This window comes from Sciurus vulgaris, assembly GCF_902686455.1.
Source record: "Sciurus vulgaris genome assembly, chromosome: 2".
Lineage (NCBI taxonomy): Eukaryota > Metazoa > Chordata > Mammalia > Rodentia > Sciuridae > Sciurus > Sciurus vulgaris.
Genome location: NC_136462.1, coordinates 121934673 through 121961256, shown reverse-complemented (window position 1 = coordinate 121961256; position 26584 = coordinate 121934673). Strand labels below are relative to the sequence as shown.

General features: G+C 52.0%; 1 long non-coding RNA gene across 2 annotated transcripts; it reads left to right on the top strand.

The window, feature by feature from the left end:
* Window positions 1–26572, top strand: LOC306654916. Of its 2 annotated transcripts, none has more exons than XR_013762129.1 (3): window positions 1–199; window positions 8335–8389; window positions 8812–9595. It is a non-coding gene; the product is annotated as an uncharacterized lncRNA (long non-coding RNA). The 2 variants fall into 2 exon arrangements; XR_013762128.1 differs by lacking the exon at window positions 8812–9595 and adding an exon at window positions 26459–26572 and having other exon boundaries at window positions 15–199.
* Window positions 26573–26584: the final 12 nt, after the last annotated feature.

Sequence of the window (26584 nt, the reverse complement as noted above, 5' to 3'; positions counted from 1 at the left end):
TATTGATTGGCTTGTGACCTCAGCTTCCATTTTCTCACCTGTAACATGGGATACTAGCAGCAGAACTGCTTCCCTCTGCTGACAAAGGGCTAAGGGACACTTGTCCATCCCACAAAGACCTTGCAGACACTGAGGACACGACAGTAAACAAAGCAGACAAAGTTCTTGGCCCTCAACAAGTGAAGCATCACACGGGTAAGTGAACTATACCAATATCTGATAGATGTTGATAAACACTGAGGAGATAAGTGAACCGAGGAGGAGACCAGGAAGTCCCTGTGGAGGTGGGGAAGGTGGCCAGGAAGTACTGCAACAGAGGGGGTGGACATTAGAACAAAGACCTGAAGGAGGGGAGGGAGGAAGTCGTGAGGACCCTGGGGAGAAGGTAACTGGGCAGAGGAGTCAGCAAGTGCCAGGCCCTCGGTGGGGTCAGGGCCCTGCAGGGGGCTGGGAGATGGAGAGAGAAGGTAGAGAAGCAGTGGGGTCCCAGGTCACAGAAGGACTTACTCCAAGTGAGTGGGAGCCACTTGCGCTCTGAGGTGAGGCGTGACAGGATCTGACTCGTTTTAATAGATCAGTCTGGCTGCTGTGGGGACCAAAGCCAGGGGCCAAAGCAGGGAGACCATCAGGGGGCTTTGCAATAGCCATTGTGAAAGATGATGGTGTTTTTTTTGGATGAGTGAAGGCAGAATAGGTGATGGATGATGGGCGGCAGGGGAGGTGATTTTTTTTTTTTTTTTTTTTCTTCTTTTTTTGGTACCAGGGAATTGAACACAGCAGTGCTTAACCACTGAGCCACATCCCCAGCCCTTTTTTAAAAAATGTTTTGAGACAGGGTCTTACTACGTTGCTTAGGGCCTAAGTTTCTCAGACTGGCTTTGAACTTTCTATCCTCCTCCTTCTTCCTTCCTTTTCTTTTTTCTTTCTTTCTTTCTTTTTTTTTTTTTTCTATAAAATATGTGACTGGCAATATAAGTTGTTGACTTAAAAAAAAAATCTGGCATTGGTGCTGTTGTGACTTCAACTCCTCTAACCCTGCCAGAGCTCCTCCCCTGGACTGAAAACAACAGCTTTCAAACTCAAGGATTCCTGGCTCCTCTGCCGAGTTGATGTTTTGGAACTTGGTTTTGTTTCTAATCATTGACCCACATTTGGTTTTATATTTACTTTCTTCTTCTCATCCTTTTTTCCAGTCCAGGGGATTGAACCCAGGGCCTCAGGCATGCTGGGTAGGCACTCTACCGCTGAGCTATACTCCCAGTCCTATATCTGCCTTGTAGTTACAAAAATTTTCTCAAGGTACTGACAGAAAGATGTCTTTTATTGATTTAAAAATGTTCTTCATAGCTGGGTGTAGTGGCACACGCCTATAATTTCAGTGACTCAGGAGGCTGAGAAAGGAGGATCACAAGTTCAAAGCCAGCCTCAGCAACTTAGCAAGACCCTGAGCACCTTAGCAAGACCCTGTCTCAAAGTTTAAAATAACATGGGCTGGGGATGTGCTGCATCCCTGGGTTCAATCTCCAGTACAAAAAATTCTTTTTCTACCTAGATTAATTGATTTAAAGAATAATACAGATAGTTATGATGGTTTGGCAAAAATCACGAGGTGGACCCTGAATGACCAAGGGGTTGGGGATTTTTGAGCTAAATCATAGAGCTTCCCATCCCCCACTGTCCCCAGATACTGGCGTGCAAAGGCCCTGTGGCTCTCAGTGATACTTTGTACTTCCCAGTGCCTCCCAGACGTCTGCTGGCTAATGAATCCCCAAAATCACCTCCAATGACCAACCTGCTCTGTTAACCACCTTCCCCTCCTGTTGGCCTTGCTAAGGGAAGATAGTGGCACCCAAAACGTGGCAGCTCCTGGGAGATGAAGTCCCAGGAGCGCAGGGCTGGCTCAGGAAGCAGGGCTCAACCCTCCTGCTGCAACTTTGTAACTGGGGGAACAGCCTTTGACACCTACTCCAGAGGGGAGTCCTGATCGGGGGAGGAGGCCGGGGACTATTAATCACCATGACTGTCACACTGGGAGCCAGCCTCCCCTGCTCAGTGCCCCTTGGGAGCTGGACCGTTGTCACATTTCCTTAGCCCTCTCTTCATCTCCACTGGCCCTTTCTCCAGTGCAGCTGGTAGATCGTCCTCAGAGGTTGGTGACTGGAAGGGAAGGAGGCCAGGAGGGGAGCAGCCTTCAGGGACATCCCCAGGAGGAGTTGTTTTGGCCCCAGAGCAGCTATCTGTCTTATGGCTCCAATCATGAAGGATGGGTCTGGCCAGCCACACTCCCAACCAGGTCATTTTGCACTGGGTCATTGTCACAGTGCAGACCTACTGCCCACCTGTGTATTCTAGGCCCTTTGTTCCTTTCTGGCACTCAAATACTTATGCTTGCTCAGGATCCCTGTGGATTTGGGTTCAGAGAGCAATTCTGTGCTCCAGATTCTGGATGCTTCCATGAATATCACCCTTTCTGAAAGACTGTTCCAGGACTCCATGACTGTTTTGGCATCTCTGAAATTGTGCCCAGAGAAGATCAAAGTGGCTTCTGCTGCCCGCCCACCCTTGCTGTCCTGGCTGTTTTCCCTGGACCCAGCCTCCAGCCTCCCTCATGGGCAAGGTCCCAGTGTGGTGTTCGGACTCTGGTCCTGATTTCCCTGACTGGTCCATCCTACCTGAGATGTCCTCATCCCCAGAGGACCAGGAGGAAAGAGGACGTGCAGTTTCTCCACATGCCTTGCTCAGCACTAAGGCCTCCCTGCCTCCTCTCAATGCCTCCCCTCTGGCTCTTCTTGAGCTGTGGAACTTCCCTCCAGGCCTCCCCTTCTACCAGGACCCTTTCTTGCCCCAGATCTGCCATCAGCTCACTACATCAATTGGGTGGGTGGGAGGGACGGACTGGGCCTTGGATGGCTGTGTCAGCTTGGTTCCCGGGCTGGCTGGCCCGGACTCTCCGTTGGTCTCAGTCTTTGTCTAGGCTCTCCTCTGGCCTCAGCAGCCCCACCTCCTGGACCCTCCCCAGTGCATCACCGGCTCTTAGGGCCTGGGCCACCTCCTCTGGTTATTGAATCCCAGACGGCTGCCTGGAACGCTTGTTATCCAGATTTTGTCAGATAGCTAAGGGGGGGGGGGGCTGTCCCTTCGTGGCCCCAGAATGTGACCTAGGTGGCAGAGTCATCAGAGACCATGGCGAGTCAAAAGCTGCTGGGTCTCACTGCCCTTGCTCTTGAACAGCTGAGCACTTACTGAAAGGTGTCCCTGCTCTTGAACCCTCTTCCTTGGGGACAGCTGGGGGACAGTCTGTAAATCTTCTGGGGTGTTCTGGGGCAGCCCCTCTTGGTATCAGAGATGGCAAGGAGACTTTCCAAGAACCTTCCTGCCGTAAGGAATTAGGGTGTGTGGAGGATCTAAGATCAAAGGCCAGAAGGCTAGGTGGTGGGGTGGTGGCGTTGGGAACGGGCAGCACAGGAAGCCTGGGATGAAGGAAGTGTGGGAGCAGGAGGCCAAGCAGTAGCTGTGTCTTTCCAGAATACCCTAGGTCACCAGAACCCAGGGCTTAGATACTCACAAAACGTGATCAAGGCCATGCAAAGGAAATAGGACTTGGGGCCTGGGGTGGAGCTCAGTGGTAGATGTGCTTGGGAAGCCCAAGGCCCTGGGTTTGATTCCCAGCATCAAAAAAGAAAAAGGGAATCTTCCAAGAACACCCTTTCTGGCTGGAAAATGTGGGATGGCCCTGGGCCAGAGCAGTCACTTCAGACAAAGTGGGCAGTGGGAAAAAGGAAGGCGAGGGCAGCCCTCTGTGCCGTCTGGGTAGGAGTTCTTCAAACACGCTCTCAGACACTTTGGCTCCAGGTAGCTTTGCAACACCAAACTGGAAGAAGAATCCAAGATGCAAGGATAATCTTCTCCTTCTCCTTCTTCTTTTTTGGTACCAGGGGTGCTTAACCATTGAGCCACATCCCCAGTTTTGAGACAGGGCCTCATTAAATCGCTGAGGCTGGCTTTGAACTTGTGATCCTCCTGCCTCAGCCTCCAGAGCCGCTGGGATTACAGGCGTGTGCCACCGTGCCTGGCCTGTGAGTCTAATTCTAAAAAGAGTGAGAGACTCCAAGAGTCCCAGTGAGAAGCTTCCCGGCTCTTGAGGTCCCAATGCCCTTCCCTTGCTGTAATGTGCTTGGCCAATCTTCCCTGGGCACGGGGAGTTGCCTTAAGACGTTTATAGTTGGTTTGAGCTTCTCACATCTCTGAAGGTGAAGCACTGATTTATTTGGAAAGTACAGCTTCTGCTTTCTGAAGAGACAGCACCATTTTTCTTCTTCACTGCTCTGGACCAGGTCTGTTGGAGAACTAGGTGCAGCCCAGTCTTGTGGAGGGAGAGTATGGCCCAGCATGCTTATCAGATCACTCTGTTCAGAGTGGCTCTCCCTGCCGGCCAAGGGGGCCAGCGCAGGAGGCGTGAGATGGGGCTGGACTGAGGGAGACATCTCTGCTTGCCTGGGTCCAAGGGCTCTCCCATCCTTCGGGGAGACAGGGCTCCCCCTGGGCTTGACTCTCTCTTCTTCTCCCAAAAGACTCCCAGGTCTCAAAATGGCAGCTGCTGGGTGGAGGGGAGATGAGCGGGCAGGGGAGAAGTGGGGTGGGAGTCTATGCTCCCCTCCCCTGCCTAAATTCCCCAAGGCTGTCTCCCCACCCTCCATCTAGAAACCCACAAAGCTGGGAACACCTGTCACCTTACATTCCTCCCTAAGGTTCTTCTCCCCGACATCGCCTGCTTGAGTGAGTTCAGATTGTGGCCCCAGAGCAGGCATCCCAGCCCCTTTCTCTGAGTTCCAACACGACACAGGGTGTGGCTGTCCTTGGCTGCACTGTCCAATGTAGCAGCCCCACGTGGCCACTGAGAACTCAAAATGTGGCTGGCCTGGATTGAGCTGTACTGAGAATGTAAAATGTACCTTGGATCTTGGGGACCCAGCACGATCCAAGAATGTAAGACATTCCATGAATAATTCTTAATATTGACGACACATTGAAATGATCGTATTTTGGATGGCCTAAGTAAAATTTATGTTTAAATTTATTTAATTCTTTTTAAAATGAGGTTACTACAAAGTGTAAACTCCATGTGCCTTGCATGCTTGGTTCACATCAGAGGTCGTTGTACTGACCGGTGTTGGTCTGAGGCAGGGCTCCAGACTTCTCTGAACACAGAGGGAGCTTGGGACCCTTGGGGCTAAGAGTGAACCCCAGAAAGTGTCCACCTCTTTCCTGAGAGCAAGTTCTGGGGTTGTGGAAGGCCATGTGGCAGGGGTAGGATCGGCCCAAGTACAGGGGAGAGGCTTCGCCTGCTGCTGGTGATGGGGCATCAGAGAGACCGTGCCCTCCAAGGCAGCCCTGAGCAGTGAGGTCCCAAGACGCGGGTCCTTAGTGCTCAAGGGCTCTGGAGCAAGCTCTGCCTGCCGCACCAACAAAACACTGGAGCCCCAGGAGAGGTCCGGGCTTAAGTTTCCTCATCTTAAAATGGAGTACATTATAACTTCATGGAGTAGTTGTGAGAATTAAATGGGTTAATGCGTGTGAAGGAGTCCAAATACTGTATGGCACCCAGGAAGTTGTTGGCACACACACAAACCAGCATTGTCAGTGCCTTTGTCTGGGTCACTCAGAGGAGGGAGGGGACAGGATGGGACAGGCAGGCTTGAGTCCCAGTCCTGCCATGACTCTACTCCCCTCAGAGTTCCTCCATCTGGTCACAGAGGGTCACCAGGACCCCACTGACCCAGGGCAGGGATAGGGGTCCAGTGAGATTATCCCTTCCTCCTGAGGTGCCTGTCATTACCCCTAGAAAGCTGTGTGGAAGACTGGAGTCCAGGCCAGGGAAGGTGACCCTGAGGCCCTGTGGCGTGGGGGTGGGCCAGACTGGTGAGGGGCTAAAAGCTGGAGGACCCAGGAGCCCATGCTCTGCCAGACCCTCAGAAAGCCTGGTCTTAGCACTGTTGGAAATTCTTAAGCTGGGATTTCAGTTTAATTACATATTGATTAAATGGAACAAAGGCGCGGGGGCTCCCGGGAGCAGGCTCTGTGAGTGCCTGATGGAATTTCAATCCTGCTCTTTCCCTGCCTCCCACTCTCTCACAGCCTGGAGCTTCCCCTGCTGAGGAGGCCTGGCTCCACGTGGCACCTCTAGCCCTGCCTTGAACAGGGGACAGCAGGTGACCTGGGCCACAAAGCTGGGTTTTCTTCCCTGCCTCAGCCCTCAGCACTCTAACCCATCTACTATCCCAAACCCCAGTCGCATCCATGATAGAGCCAAGGTCATGTCCAAGGTTAAAGGCAGATCTGGGCCTTGAACCTGAGTCTTTGACAGGATCCATTCCTGTGTGGGGCATGGCTCTCTGGAAGGTAGGGGGACCTTACTCTGTCCTGTCTCTCCAGGACTCCATATTGAGAAGTACCCAAAGACATTCCTATTCAGCAAGTATTTACTGAGCACCTATTGTGCACAGTTCTGCTCTCTAGGCACTGAGGAGTGAGTCTGCTGTGGTCTAGGACCTTCTTCATGGAACCCTCAGCCTTGTCTGGGGAACCATGCCTTGTCTTCCTGAGGAGATGCCAACTGGTCTAAGCTTAGAGAAAGAGAAAGTAGCCAAGCCGAGACAGGGGTGGAGGCAGAGCAGGGAAGACATGCCAAGGAGGGGAACCAGCATGCTGAAGACTCAGAGACAAGGGGCACTTTGGTGGACCTGAGGAGGCCGAATCAAGGAATGAGGCAGGTGTGGCTGGGGCCCAGCTGAAGGCAAGAGCCTGTGGCACACAAGACGCCTGTGGCATTGCAGGCTCCTCCTGTTTTCTCCCAGCAATGCAATTTGGACAGTTGACTGCAGATCAAGGAACCAGGTTGCTAACTGGTAGTTTTATTCCCTAACTGGTGACTGATTCAAGAAAGGGCTGAAATGGTCCAGTTTGAACCAATGAAAGAGTGAGATAAAGAAGGACATCTTTGAACTGCTAACCCTACTGCTCTGAGGCCTATTTCTGGAATTCATGTTTTATGAGCCATTTTGTTTAATTTCTTTCTCTCTTTTTTTTGAGGCCAATATTTTATAATTGGTGCATTATAATTATACAAGACAGTGGGATTCATTGTGCCGTTTTTGTACATGCATGTAACATAGTTTGCTTGCCTACTCCCTTCCTTCCCCTCTCCTCCCATGTAATTGTTCTACTCTACTGATCTTCCTTATATTATTATTATTTTAATTAGTGCATTATCATTATGTATATAAACAGGATGCATTGCAGTATATTTGTACACAGATATAGCATAATTTGGTAGATTTTGTTCCCCAATACTCTTCCATGCTAGTTAATTTCTTTGTGGAATAAACTACTACTAGTTGGATATTTTGTTGCTTCCAGCCCAAAGCAGCCTGACTAATGGATCCACTTTGACCACAGTGAGGACCTTGGTCTTTACCTTAAGAGCAGTGGGGAGTCACGGAAGAATTTTAACATGAAAACATTTTCTTCCTAAAACTATCACTCCAACAATATGAATGAACTTGATTCCACTGACCTACACACCTAAAAATGGTTAGTAAATTTTATGTTACCTTATCACAGTACAAAAAATGGAGCCAGGCACAGTGGTGCACGCCTGTAATCCCAGCAGCTCAGGAGGCTGAGGCAGGAGGATTATGAGTTCAAAGCCAGCCTTAGCAATTTAGTGAGGTCCTGAGAACACAGTGAGACCCTGTCTCCAAATAAAATACAAAAAAGGGCTGGAGATGTGGCTCAGCAGTTAAGTGTCCCTAGGTTCAATTCTCAGTACCAAAAACAACAAAACAAAACAAACAAACAAAAACAAACAAACAAACAAACAAAAAAACGGAGACAAACACATTACTCTGAGTGCAAAGTCAAGGAGAAGGAAGGGTGAAATGAGACCTCAGCTGGGAGGAACAGTCTATATGGGGAAACAGTGAGTTCTCCATCAGGGAAAGGACAAAGGAGCACTTCCTGTCATCTGTCAAGGGGCTGGGAAGGCATCCCATGCCACAGGCAGGGGTTGGGCATGATGGCACCTCTCAATTCTTGCCCACTACACGTTTGCAGACTACTTCCCTGCCTCCTCCCTGAGAGTTAGAAGATCCTCGACCTCAGTGGAATACCCAGACCTCAGAGTGACCCAGGAATCAAAGGGACTCCCTCTCCCTTCCCTGCCGTTTTCCTCCATGACACTAATCACATTCAAATATTGGTGTAGTTTACTTGTTTATCTTGTTCATTTTCTGTTTTTTCCACTCGGACTATGCTGTTCAATACGGTGGCGAGGAGCCATGGGTAGCTGTTTGATCACAAGAAATGTGCCCTATCTGAAGAGCCATGTGTCGTAAGTATAAAAGACACAGTGGATTTTAAAAACTGTGCAAAAAGAATGTAAAAGAATTCATTAATCTGAAAATACTGATTACGTGTTAAAAAGATAATATTATGGATATATTGGCTTAGATGAGCTGTCTTATTAAAATCAGTGTCATATTACCATTACTTTTTTAATGTGGGTAGTAGAAATTTAAATCTCACTATGTGGCTTCCACTCTTTTATGACTGGAGAGCATTGCCAGACCAGAGGTTGGCAAACTACAGCCTGTGGGCCAAACCCGGCCAGCCCCCTGTTTCTGGAGAGGCCACTAACTAAGAATAGTTATTACATTCTTAAAGGATCACAAGAAAACAAACAAAGATAAATATGCAACAGAGGCCATATGTAGCCCACAAAGCCTGAAATATTTACTCTCTGACCTTTTACAGAAAACATTTGCTGCATTTACTGCTGCGCTGGGCTGTAAAATCGACCAAGGCAGGAACTTTCATTAGTTTTGTTTGTCACTGTGTCCCCAGTGCCACTGCTGGGCACACAGTAGGTGTTTAATAAATAATGAATGAATGCGTTGCCAGACCTTACCTGGCTGCCTTTTGTTTCTGTCCTGAGAAACTGCCTCCCAGCTGCCCTGGCTGCTCCCGAGGGTAGAGGAACGCCTGCACCCGGCATCCCACTCCAGGCCAGGTGTGGGGCTGCACCCAGGGCTGGGGCCGGGCAGGAACAACACACGCAGGGCAGCGTGCCTCCTCCCATGCTTTTAGAGGCTAAAGTCATCACTGTCCATCTTGCTGCCAAGAGCCTTAGGGTGGGGTGGAGATGGTGGATAGGGAGCCACCCACCCTTCAAACCTGAGAAATCCAGATAGGGCTCTGGACTGAGAGGGAATCAGCCTTAGCCTAGGCTGGAGTTTGGGTTACTTTATTCTTCAGGGTCCAGTTCTCTTTCAAGGACTTGGAAAGCAAGGCTATTCTAAGACCACAAATCCAGGTCCAGTGGCACTTGGTCCTGCCTGCCCTGGACAGGACGCTGCTACTTCAGTGGATTAGAAATGGGGACTTGGCCATCATGATCTTTTTTAGTAGGCTTTGTGGGGGCTGGGGCTGGGGCTCAGTGGTGGAGCACTTGCCTAGCATGCGTGAGGCACTGGGTTTGATTCTCAGCACCACATATAAATAAATAAAAAATAAAGGTCCATTGATGCCTAATATATATATATATGTAGGCTTGTGTTTTGGTACCTTCCTGCTGAACTTTTACATCCCTTGAAATAAAATTCCTTCTGACCTTCTCCACTTTCCTGCATGTTCAGGGGGATGATTTTGGTGATGCTGCCTTGTTCATACACAGCCTAGAAAGAAAAAGGAGAGATGTGTCCCCTACAGGGCAGCAGGGACAATGGTGCAAAAGCCCAAGAGATCCTCAAGTGAGGAGGGGCTGTCGATGGCTCAGGGGGACAGACTCACTTGGGTGGGAGGCAGGATGGGTTGATGGGAAGGCCCCCCACTCTCTAGTGGGGACCCACTTAACCTTTTGGGACCTAGTTTCCTCCTCTATGGAATATCTAATGGCGAGGGCGGTTGTGAGGGTCAGAAGCAGTGGCTGAGCAGAGTGGTCAGTGCACGAAAGGGTCTCCATAAATGGCCACTGAATCGATTATTCAGGAAACAATTCCTTCACTAGGGGCTGGAGGAGGGAGAGGTCTATTTGCTTAGGCCAAGAAATTCCCCTTGGCTTGGAGAGGCCCCACTGAGGAGTATCTTGGAGCTGGGGAACTAGGGGCATATTACTGAGAGAGGGGCGGGGAGAGAGAGAGAGACACGCATGCTGTTCTCCTACCTAAAACCTCCCTCCCATTGTCCCTCGGGGCTCAGAGCTTCTGCAGGGTGGCAGCCAGAGATCCCCAACTTTGGTGTTCTCCTTCCCTCCTCCCCACATGAGCTGCAATTACAGAAGAAAAATCTGTAAAATTTAAGTGATTCTGAAGGGGCTGAGCAAGGACAAGGAGGCAGTGGGGGGGGGGGGGGGGGGCTGTGTCCTTGCTTCTGTCCCTTCTTTTTATTGTCTTTTTTTTTTCCTTGCTTTTTGGTCCTTTGGGGACAGGGTTGGAAGGAAGACCTGAAATTCCCATGTCCACTTCTGCTCCACCTCTCCCAGAAGCCCGCCTTGTGTGCTGAGCCCTGGGTGAGACCGATCTGGCTTCCCTATGGGGACAGCAGCCTGGTGGGGAGCAGACATCTCAGTAGACAACAGCATTGCAAGTGGCAGGGATGCCGACCCCTGGGCCCAGGGCCCCTACTCTCCTTTTGACATGCTGAGGAATGGGGAAGTTGGGGCTTCTTTTCAATTTGTCCAAAACATAACTTCCCTCCTGCGTGGCTCCTGCAGGTGACACCAGAGAAGGAGACTGCCTTGCTTTAGGGAAGTCTCCCTGGAGGAGCTAACTGTGGCACAGGGTTTGAGAGGTTTCTCAGGAATGGGGTGCACCGGGGCAGGGTGAGCCTCTGCTCAGAGGGAACGGTGCCCGCGAAGGCTGTTTTAGACATGGACATCCTGTTGTGTGTGTGAGCATCCACGTTGGAACCTATGAGGGGGTGGGGAAGGAGCTGCGTCAGGAGGCCTCCAATGCCAACCTGAGGAGCGTGGGTGTCTTGGCCAGTAAGTGATGGGAAGCTTTCTGAGGAGGGAAATGTTGTGCCCCCGTTTAAGGGACCTGAGGCTCAGGATGGTGAAGGCCTTGACCAAGTTCCCCAGACTGAGGGCTGGGCCTGGAGGGCAGGCGCCGGCCTCGTCCTGCCTCTGATAACAGCATTAATGACTCTAATTCACTTTAGTCCATTAACGACTCTTTATTGAGCAGAAGCAGGCGCCAGGGAGTGCGTGGGTGTGAGCTGCTGTGCAGGCGCCTCAAGCTCTGCCCCAAAGATGGCCATCTGAGCCTCCCTGGACGGTGACCTGGGGGACCTAGGTGTTTCCCCTGTCCCTGTCACCATCTCTGGACAGAGAGCCCTAAGACATCCCTCCAGGATAGTGAAGGCTTCACTTAGTAGGTAGATGGCAGACAAGAGAGCGGTCACTGTAGTGGCCTGGGACCTACCTCAGTCCCTCTTGGGGCACTGACGTGGTGGGGAAATATTAGGCGGGACCAGCCCAGTTGGACAAGTGTCTCTTCCCACATGGCCGGAGGTGCAGGAGTGGCCAGAGGAGAAAAGGGATCTGCCCTGCATCTGGCTGCCTACCCGCACCCTTACCTTTGATTCCCTGGGTCCGGGACAGTATCAGTGGGCTGCCAGGAGGAAAGAGGCTAAGTCATAATGCTCGAAGTTCCAGAAACATTTGCAGTGAAAATTGGTAGGAAAAGAGGTTTTATTCAAAGGCAGGTTTGAAGGAAGATGGAAGAAACTTAATTGTTTCAAAAGTCCCATCTCTGAAATCCCTGAAAATTAGCAGAACTTTGAAAGAGGAGTCAGATTGCTGACAAAAGGCAGGAAACTTCTGCGAGTGGATTTGGTTGGCCAGCCTGCATCGGGCTGGCCTGAGTAGATAACCTCCATCTTCTCTGGCGCCTGTCAGGGTGGGGGTTGCCGCCCTTTAGCTTCCTTCATTTCGTCCCATTATGTCATTGTGGCCCAAAGGACTTCTACAGGTTCTCACTGCCTTCTTCCTGGAGCCAGTATCTACATCCTCTCAATTTGGTGGTGATGGTGGAAATTCCAAATTCATTCTTTTTCACCAGTAAGAGGAGAGGCCACAGCCCAGGAACCTTTGCAGATAAGAAGGTCCTAGAGCACAGGAGGGACCCTGAGTTGAGGAGGGGCTAGCTGGAAACTGCTGCCTAACTCAGCCTAGAATAGGAATAAGTCATGCATATGCATGAGGCCTCATGACTATGCATGATAGGAAGAAGCCTAAATGCTCCAAGGGCCTGGCTCAGCTGGGCTCGGGACAAGGTAGCCCTACCAGCTATGTGGCTGACAGTGTTGAAGGAGCAGGAGCAGGTCACTTCCCTGGAGCAGGTCTCAGTTTTCCCATCTGCACAGTGGTGACATGTCTGTGCTTAAACTGCCTCCTAGGGATATGCTAAAGGTCAAAGCCAGGCAACAGCCATCACTAGATTGGATTTCTCTGTGAAGCTTGAGAAGGGGATTTAAGAGGCGGGGATTTAAGAGGCAGTGATTGTGCAGAATTTTCAGTTAGGGTCCCAAAGAAGCAATACTGCAATATAAACCCCATTTCACAGATGCAAAAACTGCAGCCCAGAAAGGAAGAAAGACTTGCCATAGGTCACACTGGTAGATTCGAAGACCTGTGACCTGGTCCTTGCCCCAATTGACTTTAGGACACTGGACAGGGCTGCTTTTCCTCAGCTTGGGTGCCATGCTGCTCCCGTCACTTCACCAGGGCTTTCTGAGCCATTTGTTTTTATGTCTGTACGTCGGGTGGCCTGCGAGCAGGGCTGGCGTCCGCCTGTGAGTATAAAACTGACAAGAGGCGCTGGCAGAGTGTGGAAACTGTCAGCAGAGCAGCCGCCTGTGAAATTAACATGATATCGAAAGCGTCAATGTTTATTTACTGGAAATATCTGGACAGGATGCAAAGCAGGCCTGCAGCTGGTGCCTGAGGGTGAGGGTCACCCCTGCTGGTCCCTCCTCTGCAGCCACTAGGCCCTGATGGCAGAACCAACTGACCCCCCGACTGAGATATCCACCTCCATTGTCTCCTTGACTTGCTGAGGAACCAGGTCTCATGGAGAAAGTAAGGCTTCAGTGACATTTGTCCAAAAGTAACCCCCCTCGTTGTCCCAGAGTTCCAATGATGGTGTCCAGGATCTAGTGAACAGGGAGGGCCTTGCTGAGGCCTGTGCTCTCTGGACATCTCCGGAGAAGTCAACACTCCTGTTATACTCTCCCCTCGCCCCAGCCAGGAAGGGATGGCTAGTTTTCCATGGCAGCCCTTCCCCCAGTCTCAGCTGATTGGACCAGGTTGAGGTCACCCGACTCAAACTTAGCCAATCAGAATGGGTCTCGTGGGAATTTGAAATCAGGGCACAAAGATTAGGTTAGCTGCAGGGAACTGAAGTAAAAGGTGTTCTGGCTCCAGGCAGGGGCTGCCATTTTGGGGTGGTCAAGCTCAGTTAAGCGAAAGAGAAGCTTGGTTGACAGGGACAGGGAGGAGGGTGGAGCTGATGTGCAGAGAGGACCAGAGATGAGAGACCTTCAAGTTCAGGTAGAGATAGACACAGACAGCTGTTTTACAGCTTGGAGAAGAAAGATAGCAGTTGAATCTACAGTTGTGCTTCTTAAAATTTCTCCGTAACCTTACAAAGAGCACTTTGTTTGAAAGAGGCAGAAATTCCCTGAAAATGGCCCTAAGACAGACAGACAGGTGGAGTAAAGTAACAAAAAACATACTCGTAAAGTGTGGAACGAGTTGGAAAGTAATTAAAGGGGGTGGGGTGGGGGCTGGCCCATGGTATGTGGTAGCAAAGCTGCTAATTCTGTTGTGCCACATAATTGTTAGGACACAGACCTCGGGCCCACTGAGAGCCAGGCACAGGGGACTACAGAGAAAAGCAGAATTCAAGAACCATTTTCTTTTTTATTTTTTTTTAGTTGTAGATAGACACACAATACCTTTTTATTTATTTATTTTTATGTGGTGCTGAGGGTCGAACCCAGTGCCTCACACATGCTAGGCCAGTGCTCCACCACTGAGCCACAACCATAGCCCAAGGACCCGTTTCTTGCCAGGACACTCTCTTTGCTTGCCTCTGCTCTTCCAAGCATCCTCTGTGAACTGAAATCATGGCTCTTGGTAATTCAGACTCACCTTTTCCAGCCTGATCTAAAAAAAAAAAATGTATATTGGCACTCTCTGGTTCCAAATTCAAGTATTGTAGGAAAGGATTCTGACGAGCTGTACTGCGGGCAATGCCGATTCCTCAACCACTCACAGCAGAGAGAATGTGTAGGTGTGACTGGCCCAGCTTGGGTCAGGTGTCCTTCCCTAGAGCAGGCCATGTCCAGGGCAGTGGGTTCTATATGAAGACAGTGGTTTCTACTCAGCTTATGTGGATGGGGGTGAGGGAGGAGGAACCCACAAAAACGGGCTCTCTGAGCAGACAAAACTACCGATGTCTTCAGGTATGGGGATCTGAGGAAGGGTCAGCCCAACTTTCACTCCTACTTGTCTCAGGAGAAGCCAAGGGGACTGGTTGGGCTCTGCTGATGACAGCTATGCAGTGCTAGGCTGAAAACTCAGCCAATTCCCTCTTTGCCGTATGGAGATTTTCAGTCCCTTGGGCTGGTTTCTCTCCACAATTGGTGAAAGTCTCCTCCCCTTTCCCACATTCTGATCCAATAGGGCTGAACGAGGCCTGGAAATCTGATTTTTTTGTTGTTGTTGTCTTTTTGTTTTTTAAGGTGGGGCTGGGGATTGAACCCAGGGCCTTGTGCATCCAAGGCAAGCACTCTACCAACTGAGCTATATCCCCAGCCCTGGGAATCTGGATTTTGACTGTATCCTCTCCTAGGGTTTATTGGGAAACACTGGTTTAGGCCCTAGAGGGTAAACCTCACTTGGCCTAAAATGAGACCAAACTAGAAGAATGGATGGCACCTGCAGCGTGGACTCAGTCACTAGGAAGTCATTAGAGCAGTATTCTGTACCTTGGCTGTGCACCAGAGACACCTGGGAACTCCTGAAAACCCCATTACCTTACCCAGGCAGCACTCCAAAGCAGTAAGAGCGGAACCTCTGCAAATGGGAGCTAGCTAGCCACATTTTTAAAATTTACCTTCCCCTGGTGACTTCGATGTGTAGCCAGGGTTGACAACCACTGGTCTGGGAACCACTCATTTTTTACTCTACCTATACTCCTACTTCAAGACCTGGGCCCTCCTGGAAGAGGTGGCTCTCCCTGCCCTCTGGTCCTGCCTCAATCAAGACTGGACACCTGACCTGATCCTGGCTCATCACAATTTCTCTTGGGAACTGGAGTTGAATAGGGAGGCTATGAGCTCCTATGGGGAAATGGAGGCTGTCACCTTAGGGTAACTGGGTTCAGTCAGTCAGCCTTGATTGGCAGCTGAGGGAGCCACTCCTGAAGAGAGGGACAGGTGATCCAAGCTATTGTGCAGTCAGAAGCTGAATCAGGAGGAAAGAGAGGCTGGCCATGGTTGCATACACCTGTAATTCCAGCGGCTCCGGAAACTGAGGCAAGAGGATTACAAGTTCGAGGTCAATCTCAGCAATTTATTTTGTCTCAAAATAAAAAAATAAAAAGGGCTGGGGATGTGGCTCAGAGGTAAAGCACCCCTGGTTCAATCCTGGGCGCCAAAAAACAAAGAGGAAAGAGAGGCAGTGCATTCCCATCCCTCATCCCCTGACTCAGGCTTCCCTGAGCCTTTGTCCTTCAGAAACCACCTTGTTAGAGGACATCTGTAACTGGGTTAAATAGTTTTAGATACAGACAGCGCTGAAAGCTAACACTTGGCTCAGCCCAGAGTCCCACTCTATTCCCTGGAGGGTCCAGGGAAGGACAGCAGCTGGCACCAGCCAGGTACTTTCCATGGGCATTGTGTCCAAGTTTCCCAACAACCCTGTAAGGGGGGAATGACTATTCTCGTTTTTTTTTTTTTTTTTTTTTGCAGAGAAGCACAGTAATGCGCCCCAGGGCGCCTGGCTGATTAGTGTAGAGCAGAGGAATAAACCGGGGTGCGCCAAATCACTTCCAACCCATCTCACCGGAAGCCAATTATGCAAAGCAGGGCAGAGTGGAGGGCCTGCTGGGGTGGGGTGGGGGGGCTGCTGCTGGCCTGCCCCCGCCCCAGAGAAGAGAGGGGACTTGAGGGTGACCATTTGAAGACAACTCTCTTGGGCCTGGACCATGGGAGAGAAGCTGCTGGAGAGGAAGGGCCCCAGGTCCACACACAGGGCCTGCAAGGACAGCTGCTATCACTCCTGTGTTACCATAGCTGCTGCATGGGCTACAGAGTGCTTGTGACCCACAGAGACTGCTCCTGCCCTAGCCCCTGTGACTTCTCATCACATCTGGTGCTCATATCGCTGATCAAATTTTTAAATGTTACTTGAGTGATTCAGGGGCTGGGGTCTGTCTCCCCCACCAGACACTAGGCTCTCTAAAGGTAGGAACTTTACTCATTTCATTCTCCTTAATATTCTTGGTGCCTGTCCCAGTGACTGGTGAGAGTAGGTGCTCCATGTGGGAGGAAGGGAGGAAAGGAATGTTACAGAACAAAAATGTTTACTCCATTTTATAGACTGGGAAAGTGAAACCCAGGGAGGAGAAACTGATCAGGTCACACAGTGAGTAAAGCTGAGCTGGGCCAGAAACTGACCCAGAGTCTGGGGGGGTCGAGGAGGCCCCAAAGGATAAAGCAACAGTGAGATTTCAGGATGGATGGAGGCACACGCCCTCCTGACAGACCGAATGTGGGATGTGAGGGGTCGAGAAGGCCCTGGGTGAAGCCCTTTCCCACAGCCAAGACCCCTCTGACCAGGAACAACGTGCCCTTCTGGAGCCAGTGGAATGAACAGTGACAGCTCTCCTCAAGGTCAAGAGCTGTGGCCCTTCCCAGAGTGGGCAACAGATGGGCCACGAGTTGGAGAAATAAATGGCCTGCAGGGCCTTAATATAAGGCCTGCTAGAAATTATGCTGGATTTTAAGGATGAGAGAGAGGGACAAAGACAGAGCTCGTCCATCCTGCAGGAAAAAGATAATTAAGACTCGTCATCACCATAGGCTCTTAATTTCCTCTCTGATGGGACAGGTCTCCCTTTTGAACAGGGCACCTGTTCCTGGAATGGGTCAGGCTGCATGGCAGGGACTGCCCCTGTGAGTCACCGGGGCCAAGGACCCATGATTGTTCTGAATGAAGGCTGAGGACTGGAAGCTGTGTGGGGAATCCATAAGAATAATAACACTAGGAGCAGACATTTATTGGCCACTTATTCTATGCCAGAGCCTGTTCTAAGGACCTCGCAGGCATGACCTAATCTATTCCTCACAAGCCACATGGGCAGCTTGCCCAAAGTCACACACTGGTAGGTGGCAGAGACAGGATTTGGACCCAGCTCAGCTGGCCCCAGCCCCCATGCTTTAAAACCCCCTGCACTCAGCCTGACTTCATGTAATGTTATGTTTCAATGTGATTCGAAACCTCAGGGTTTGGTCTTGCCTGTCGCCATCTTGGTGAGTCCTAACAGAGAGGACTGATTTAGAAAGGGGGAGAGGGGAACTTATACCATGAGCTGAAGATTGTCAGAAAAATAAGTGGGGTTTGTGTGTATGTGTGTGTGTAGAGAGAGAGGGAGAGAGACTATGAATGTCCAGTGACGGGGGAGGGGCTGGGACTATCCCAGGCAGAGTTGGAAGAACTGGGGAGCTGTGGTAAGGCCTGGAGGGCAAGCAGCTTGGGCATTTGAGGAAGAGAAAGGAGGTCAATGCAATCTCTTCAGAATTCTCTAGACAGGACTGAGTCATCCAGGCTCTCTAGAGCCTTTAGGCCAGGTTCCCTGGCAGACCTGGTGCAGCCAGCCACACATGGAGTCTCTGGCCAGGACTCACCTGTCCCCAGTCCATCCAGAGGAACTAGTGTCTCTGGGATTTATCCCAGTCTCAATATCTAGCCTCTGGGGCACCCCTCCCACAGCCGCCCTCAGCCTAGCTCTGCCTTCTAACCCTTTAAGAAGGAGGGCCCAGGGCGTAGGGGTCCGGTGAGGCAGGGTCTCTATGGCCACGCCTCTGCCTGGTCCCTCCAGGCCCTTAGCCTAGCAGCTCAGGCTGGTCGCCTAGGAGACAGTGCCTGGCATGCTCTCATTGGCTGGCAGGGGCTAGGAGGGTGGGAGCCCGGTTCCAGGATGCTGTCCCCGTGCATGCACGTGTGTTCGTGGTCTCACGTGTGTGCAGGGTGCCTGAGCACAGGGCACAGGGGCCAGCCTGGCCGCACTGTGATCCCAGAAAGAGGTGAAGATGCCCTGCAGATCTCTGGAAACCCCCAATGGTTGCAGCTTGGGAGCTTGGTTGGGGCGTGGCTCATCCAGGATCCACCAGGCTGCGCACCTGTCGGTATCTGTGTGCGTACAGGACAGGGATTGCTTTGTGGGACTGTACATCAGTGTGACTGTACAGAATGGGAATGCTGAGTGTGGGGGTTGCAGTGTGACATTATCTGGTGTACACAATGGGGTTTGTATGGGTGCCTGAAAATGTGTGTGGACACAAACTGCCACACACATGTGAGGCTGTACAAATACGTGAACATGTGCACCTGCTGGTGTGTGTGTGTGTGTGTGTGTGTGAACAGAGGTGTGAATTATCACTCTAAAGAAGGAGCTTTGGCCTCTGCCTCTTCTGTTCCCACACCTCACAGATTTCCTCCTTAAATTCTAAGATGTTCCCCTCTCATGCTCACCATAGCTCCCCATTGCTCAGATGCTGCTCTATAGCCAACCAACCTCAACTTTCCCAGCCACCTGCCCTGTCCTCCACAGCAGTACCAGGGGACAGTGAGGGAGGATTCTGTCTCTGGAACAGGGGAGGCTTCAGAGACAAGGATAACGTGTTCAGAGTTTCTTTATCCCAAGCCAGAGGAACTGGAGTGGAGGATCTAGAAAACTTTGGCAAGCTGGCGCCTGTCTTTGACCCCCATCTTCTCTCTACATGAATGTTTTCTGTTCCAGGCCTACCACTGCTTGTGGGATACTGGGCTCCACAGCTGCAGGTGCTTACCAGGTGTGTCCCCTCCTCTACCCCAGCCCTAGCATGTTTGGGAAGTTTCCCCTGATGGGGACAGTAGGTAGGTCAGTGGGGCAGAAGGCTTGGGGTCCAGGAATCCACCCTGGGTTCTCCTGGCCTCTTCAAGTCTTGTCCTCACCACAAAACAATCTTCCCATACATTTGTTCTGCACTTCTAGAAGTCCCTTTGCCTCTGGGTGACTGCAGGGCCCATCAACCTTGCTGGAGAAAGGGAACAGCTGTCCCCTGGCTCTTGGCCAGTCAGGTGCCAGCCTGTGGTCAGGCCGCCGGGCTCTGTGCTTCTGGCTGCAGGACCTTCCGCCAGTCCCTGCTCCCCTGCCGGTGGCATCACCTGGACTCACCGTGGACCAGAGGACCTTGGCCGCTCCTCCTGGGCTGTCTTGCCTGGTTGTGCTCTTGGAGCTCATCTGGTCCACCCCCAGCTGTGCAGAAAGGGACAGGAAGGCAGAGGGGCAGGGACTAGCCCCAGGTGGCAGATGATAGGAAGGCTGCCCAAGAAGGACACAGGAAGACTCTGGAAAGGTCACCTCCAGAGTATTTGTGTGCTTGGATGTCAAGGTCTCTGGGGACATTGGTTGTCACAGCTCTGGACAGAGTAGCACCTGAGGCAGGTTGGGGGTGAACAGAGGCATGCTGGGTGGCCAGGGCCGGAGCTCTGTTTCTGGTGATTGGCGGTGTGGCTGGTGTGAGCACAGACAGGGGAGATTTATGGTCCAGGCACAGGGCCAGGCCATAAAAGTCCTTCTGCTGGAGAGGCCGTAACTGTCTCACTTCAGCAGCAGTGTGATGGGGACATCACTGAGGTCTGGAAGGGAGAGGACAACCTGGAGAGGGTAGGCTTTTCTCTGGCCCTTGGGAAGGTCAGTCCGGAGATGCTCAGGGACTGGTGCAAAGTCACCCAACAATGCTGGGCTGTGGACAAGGCCCGGGGACATGGACACCCCCACTCAACACTGGGTACTGCTGAGGGGCAGCTGCATGCCCCTCCCACCCCGTGTGTTCCCTGTGTCCTTGGTGGGTCCCAAGTGAAGCTCTGGGGCTGGCGGGCAATGGAAAGCAGGAGGCTTTACTGTGGCTGCCTCTCTCCTCTTTACGACGCCATGTTATTTTTAACGAGCTATGTAAATGTCTGTGCGTCAGAAAGCAAAGTCAGAGCCTCCAGCTGTCCCTTCCTCTGGGACTGGGCGCCTTGGGACCCGTCTGACGTGTGTTTCCCAGGGGAAGGTTTCCTGGGGGTGGGGTGCTTGCCTCCTGTGGTCACCTCTCAGTTTGGCTAAGTCAGAGTGGAAGCTATTGCTTTGTGACCTTGGACCTGTCACTTCCCAGCACTTTTTTCATTTTGAGACAGGGTCTTGCTCAGTTGCTTAGGGCCTTGCTAAATTGCTGAGGCTGGTTTTGAACTCATGATCCTCCTGCCTCAGCCTCCCCAGCTGCTGGGATCACAGGCATGGGCCACCTCGCCTTGCACATTGTGTGCCTTCTGTGACATGCCTTAGCTGTGCAACCTTGTGCAGTGGCTCAGTCCCTCTGAGACTCATTCTTTTCATCATCAAAATAGGGAGATAGTCATGCTGATCACTGACGTTGGGCTGAGAGAGGCAGAGCATGCGCAGGGCACACCTGTCCTCTCCCCATGCTTCCAGATTCCCCTTCCTCTGTTCCTCCCAGACATCCTGGCATGAGGCAGGAGTGTGAGGAGCTGGGATGGGGGAGAGGCTGGGACTAAGCACTAGGGCGTCTCTGACTCTCTGTGCCCCTCCCCCACCGTCTTCTCTGCCAGAGGACTGTCACCTGGCATGATGACAGGGCCAGGGCAGGGGGTCAGGTTGAGCCATAACAGATTTACCAGGAGGCTGTGGGTTCCTTCGAAACTCCCTTGGGCAGGCAGAGGCCTAGGCTCCTGGGGACAACTCTTTCCCCCAGGGCTGTGCTCATGGCCACTGTGATCCCTAGTTTCCCAGCAGGTACCAGGGGGAGACTGCCAGGCCCTTGGATCAGGCCACTGGGCCTTGTATATTAGGCTCTGGTCCTGGGGCCCCCACAGAGATGTCAGGTGGACTGGGAGCCCCAAGGGGAAGTTGATTGACAGAAGCTTTGACCGTGGCTCTCAGGCCCCAGGTGCTCACCCACACCTGCCATGGCATATTCTCCTCCCTTTCCACAGAGGAGAGGCCACAAGAGGCAGTTGGCCACACCAGGTTCACAGAGAAGTTTGAATTGAGGTGGTTCAAAGGTCCTGGTGCAGCACCTACCTGGAGGTAGGACCCGGAGGTCACTTCTCCTTCCAAACCTCTGTGTTCTGGTCTGAAAGGAAGCATGTTAGAACCTCTTCAAGATGGGATTCCATAGAATGTTGGGACAGCAACTGGCCTGCCTGGCACGAGCCTTTGATAAACAGTAGCTAATGGAATTATGGCACTACTTACCCGCTTCTGCCCAATGTGGAGAGGACATAGGATCCAGGGGAGCAAACTCAGGTTCAAGTGCTGGCTCATCACTTACTGGCTGCAGATTCTTGGGCCAGTCATCATCCCTGAGCCCCTGCTCCCAGGAAAACTGTAGCAGTCTGTGGAGCAATGACTGATTATCAAAAGAAAAAGGAAGGAAGTGCTGAGGGTTATCTCCAAAGGTGGCCACAAGGACCCTCGAAGCCTGTGTGCCATGTGACCATGCAGCTCCTCCCATTAAGAGCTGGGGTCTATCTTCCCTCCCACTGAATCTGGGGAACCTGTGACTTGCCTTGGCCAATAGAATGTGGCCAGGTGATGCAGCAGTTTGTCCTGGAAGCTTCCCTTCTGGTCATGGTAGAGCTGAGCCACCAGGAAGCGTCTAGCTAGCCTGGAGAGACCATGTGGAAAGAGAGAAGCCAGCTGTCCTTCTGCCCTTCCAGCCTCCCCCGCTGAGGCGACAGACATATTAGAAGCTACCTTGGATCTTTCAGCCCCGGTCATCACCCTGCAGAACAGAAATGAGCTGCTCTCCTCACCAAGCTCTGCCTAAGTTGCAGACTAGGAACATAAATAAATGGTTAGGATTTAAATCATTGATTTGGGGAATGATTGTTGTGTGGAAATAGATAACCGAGGCAGTCCCTTACATCCTTCTGTACCATCTGTACTCAAACTGGACTTGCACAAGGTTGAGCTCCTTGGCAACCTCTGATTGGACAAGGGGATGGATATCTGACTGTGAAGCAGCCAACCTATTGGCTGGCAAGTGACCAATCAGTTTTTCCCTCTGGAGAGTATGAATGATGAGATCAGAGACTCTAGCAAGCCAGACCAAGGAGGAGGGAACTGGGAACTTTCAATGGGAACTAGGGGCGGGGCTGACATTCAGCCCTGTGCAGGTTGTCATGTCACCAGAGGACACCAAACTGGGGAGAGAAGCAGGAAAGGCAACAGACCATGGAACTGGGTTCCGTGAGGCTCCAATAAATCACTTAACTCCAGCTGGTCTGTGTTGTGTCTGCTTCTTGCAGCCCATGAACTCCAAGGCTCGTGGTCCCTCGGTCAGCTGGTCATAGAACTTCTGCAGGGACTCATAATACCAGTTAGAGGTCTACACTTCTCCTCTGACCCCTTTTACCTGGTTCTCTGTGACACCATCTGATCTCCACCCTGCAACATACACAGATTGAGGCCTTTCCTCCAGGGCCCCAGGTATGGCCATTCTGTGTCCTGGGCAGATAGAGTAATAACCCCAGAGTGTGCTCCCATCCTCCCGACACAGTCCTGAAGCCTTCAATGGCAAAGCAGAGGGCAGGACCAGCCCCCACCTGGAGTTCCAGCTCTTGGGACCCCAGTGGTCCTGCACATAGTCCCTGCCACTCCCAGTCCTTGAGTTCAGCCACTGCTCCCCTACTCGTCCATAAAGATGCCACGCTAATAAAAATGGTCACTAGTGCACCCCAAACAGGTGCCTTTACAACACTAATTTCTGACACCTTGTAAACAGTGCTCTTAACGCCGTGCTCCGCACAGGACTCAGTGGTGATGATGGGATTCGAACCTGAACCATCTGCCACTCTGCTCTTATCTCCAGGCAGGCTACTTCCCATTTCTGGGCCTAACAGTCTGACTGTGAGGGGTTGACCAGGGAGGGTCCCAGGGCTTGCTGATCCCTCCAACTCTCACCCTCCTGGGTGTCACTGTGACCAGGGCCACTTGCTGGACAAAGGCAGGTTCTCACTCTTGTCACCCTTCCTCTCTAAGGTGTGCTGTCTCTTGGAGGAGCAGGCCTGGGGGCTGCTCTGCTCTTGGTCTCCTGGAAAGCAGGCTGGACCCTCAGGATTCAGGATCCTGCATTTTTCCTAGTAATTTCTGCCAACCTCACCCGCCTTGGCCCCAGGCTGAAAAGTCAGCTGTGTGGCAGGTTCCACAGCTCCATCTGGACTGAGCAGAGCGGGGCCCTCTGGACTAGGGGGGTCTGTAAGTGGCTGGGAACGCTTTGCCCGAACACCACCCCTGGCTTCAGGTCCCTAGCCATGGGTGTGTCAGGGCAGGGAGGTACCTGCTCCTCCTGTTTCCCCTGGAGAAAAGCCATGGATCAAGTGGCCTCTCTAGTCTGGCTCCGTGAATGTTCCCCTGTAAGTCTGGCAGGGCTCTTCCAAGTCTTGGAGTCCACCACCTTCTTCTACGGAGAAAGCTGGCAGGGAGCTGCTCTAGACTGACCAGGCTTCCTGGCTCTCAGCTTGGGCTCTGCCCAGTTCCCAAGCTCCTCTGCTTAGGCCCACCAAGTCCCCTAACCCTGGGCACTCACATTCCCCCAAACCCATCCTCTCCCTAACTGAAAGCTACCTAATAATCCCAAGTCCTTGAGCCTCCCCAGGGGCCCACTTGCCTCCCAGTAGTCAGGAGTAAGTTGGCCTCTTGATACCCCTACTCTTAGCAGAAACCCAGAGGGGTTAAATAATGGTCCCATGGGCTTCCTCTTGTCGGGGACATGCCAGCTGGGGCTTCCAGGGCTGGGCTGTTGGAGAGCCTGCGTGCTGGTCTCTCAGGAGGTACATGGCTTGTTGGGTTCCTCAAGCCTCAGGTGTTAGGACTGATCTTGTGGCACGTGCCTCAGGACCCTTCTTCCTGTCTCTTGTGCTCCCCAAAGTGGTCTCCAGCCTCAGGATGGCTCTGGGAAGCCCTGATCCAGGTAAAGAAGTCTGTGGCTCTGGGACTCTGAAACCAGATGGTCCTGCCATTTAGAAACTATGCAACTTCGGCTAAGCTTCTCGCCCTCTCTGGTCTTCATCCTCTGCCCTTACACAAGAATTGGACTTGATAATAATCATTACTACCATCTAAGGAGAGCTCACTGAGTGCCAGGCACTGCTCCAGTCAATAAACATCTTCTGCTCCCTCATTTGATCCTCTCAATGACCAAAAGTAGTATGATTGGCTTTATTTTACAGGTGAGAAGATCAAGACTGAGAGGAGTTAACAATCCCACACAGCTGGTCTTAGAATTAGAATTTGAACTCAGACCTGACCTCAGACCTCATAGAGCCTTCTAAGCACTAGTCTAGGCTGTCACCAATGACCTCAACCTTCTCCATGTCAACATTCCAGGGTCTATAGGAAGATGATTCTGTTTGTGCCCAGGATATAAAGCCACAGACCAGAGGCTTGGGCATACCCCAGAACTGGGGAGTCCTAGGTGGTGGTTAGGAGACAGGGTGACCCAGCAGTTGGCTACAAACTGCTGGGACTGGAGCCAGGAGCAGAGTGGCCTCTCAGAGATGCCTATAGAATAAATGAATAAGTGAATGAGTGCCAACTCCATGTCATCCACCACAGACTTGGTTTCGAAGGTGCAAGGCATGTGGCTACATAGTTCAGGCTAGTTCTGGTCGGGGGAGAGCCCTGAGAAGAGCCCTGATTGAAAGGAGGCTCTTCTGAAACATTCTGGAACTTTCTGGTTGCTAAGGGGTCACTTTCCTATTGTTGTCCCTCCTTGTTCCGCTGAGTCTGTGCCACCAGTTCTCACCTCATGGGAGTTCTCCCTAGGCCTGAGGATTAATGGGCTACAGGATCATATTGGGTCTGTGGGATTGAATTCAAGATGTCTCCAGGAGAAAAAGGAAACTTGGAGAAGTCAGGCCTCCCTGACTGACAGAAATGAGGGGTATGTGAGCAGCATGTGGTGTGCAGGTCGAGCTGCTGCCCAGCTTCTTCAGCTAGGCCACTGGATTCTGGGAAAGTTACAGTTGACCCACCCTGGTCTTTACTCTGTCACCTAGGGCATCCCTTCTCTGGGGCTGAGTTTGGAATATCTAGGTTTGATCTGAATGGGCCTGGTCAGGGTGGGGGCTGTTGTCTGGCCCTCTTGGTCAGCTCACATGCAAGGACAGACCCAGAGCATGGCCTGGTGACAGGAGTGACACCAGAAAGGCAAGCTGGCTCTGGACAGTCCTGAGGGTATCTCCAGCCCCCCAGACTGGGCTCTCTAGAAAGGACATAGCATACAGTAGATGCCCAATAAATGCATGTGAAAAGAAGAGTTGGAGAGACCTGTGTGCAATCCCTGCATGCATCCAGGCCAAAGCTGGCTGGGACTTCTGCCTAGGAGGCCTCCCAGACTGAAGGTGGAAGAATCTACAGTGCTCTGGGGGTTAAGAGTTCTGTCTCTCCAGCCAACAAGCCTGGCAGGGGCCCAGGCTAGTGTCCTAGGAGGAGCCTCTGGAGTTGCCCCTCCCCCGGGCACCCCACACCTCTGCCCCCATGGAGGTCCCCTCAGCCCATCCCCCAGTGAGATAATAATGACCATAATGAGAACAGTCACCCACACGTGTGCACAGGCTTTACAGGTTACAAAGTGTTTCACATACATCATCTCATCAGTCCCTCACAACAGCCCTGTGAGGTAGGCAGGGCAGGGAACGCTCCCATTTGTACAGATGTGGTCCCTGAAGCCCAGAGGAGGCCAGTGACCTGCTTGAGGCCACACAGCAAGTGAGCAGCAGCGCTGGGGCCAAAGGCCAGGTGTCAGGCCAGCCTCTGGCTCCTGGCTCTCTCCACTGACTGTGCTATCACCCAGGAGGACCCCAGCCCCTGTCCAGAGTCCTAGCCACACCCAAGCTGAGACCCCCCCCACCTCCCCACAGTAGTGCTGCCTGGCAGCCTGGCAGACAGGCCCCCAACCCCATGGGGCAGCCCTGTCCCCTCCACTCACTCCCTGCAAACAGCCAGCCCAGAGCAGGGCCCAGACCTGCCCCCCAGCCTGCTCCTGATGGCGCCCCAGCACGGGGTGGGAGGGTGGGGCTGGAACCTCCTTTCCTGTTTTCCTGAGAGATCCCTCCCCATAGGGGAAGAGAAGAGAAAGGAGGAAGAGGAGGAGGAAGAGAAAAACAAGAAACTGAGTTGGAAGAAGGCCCTGGAGCAATCAGGACGTCAAAAGTTTGCATTCCGACTAGCTATAGGAAATAGTTTTT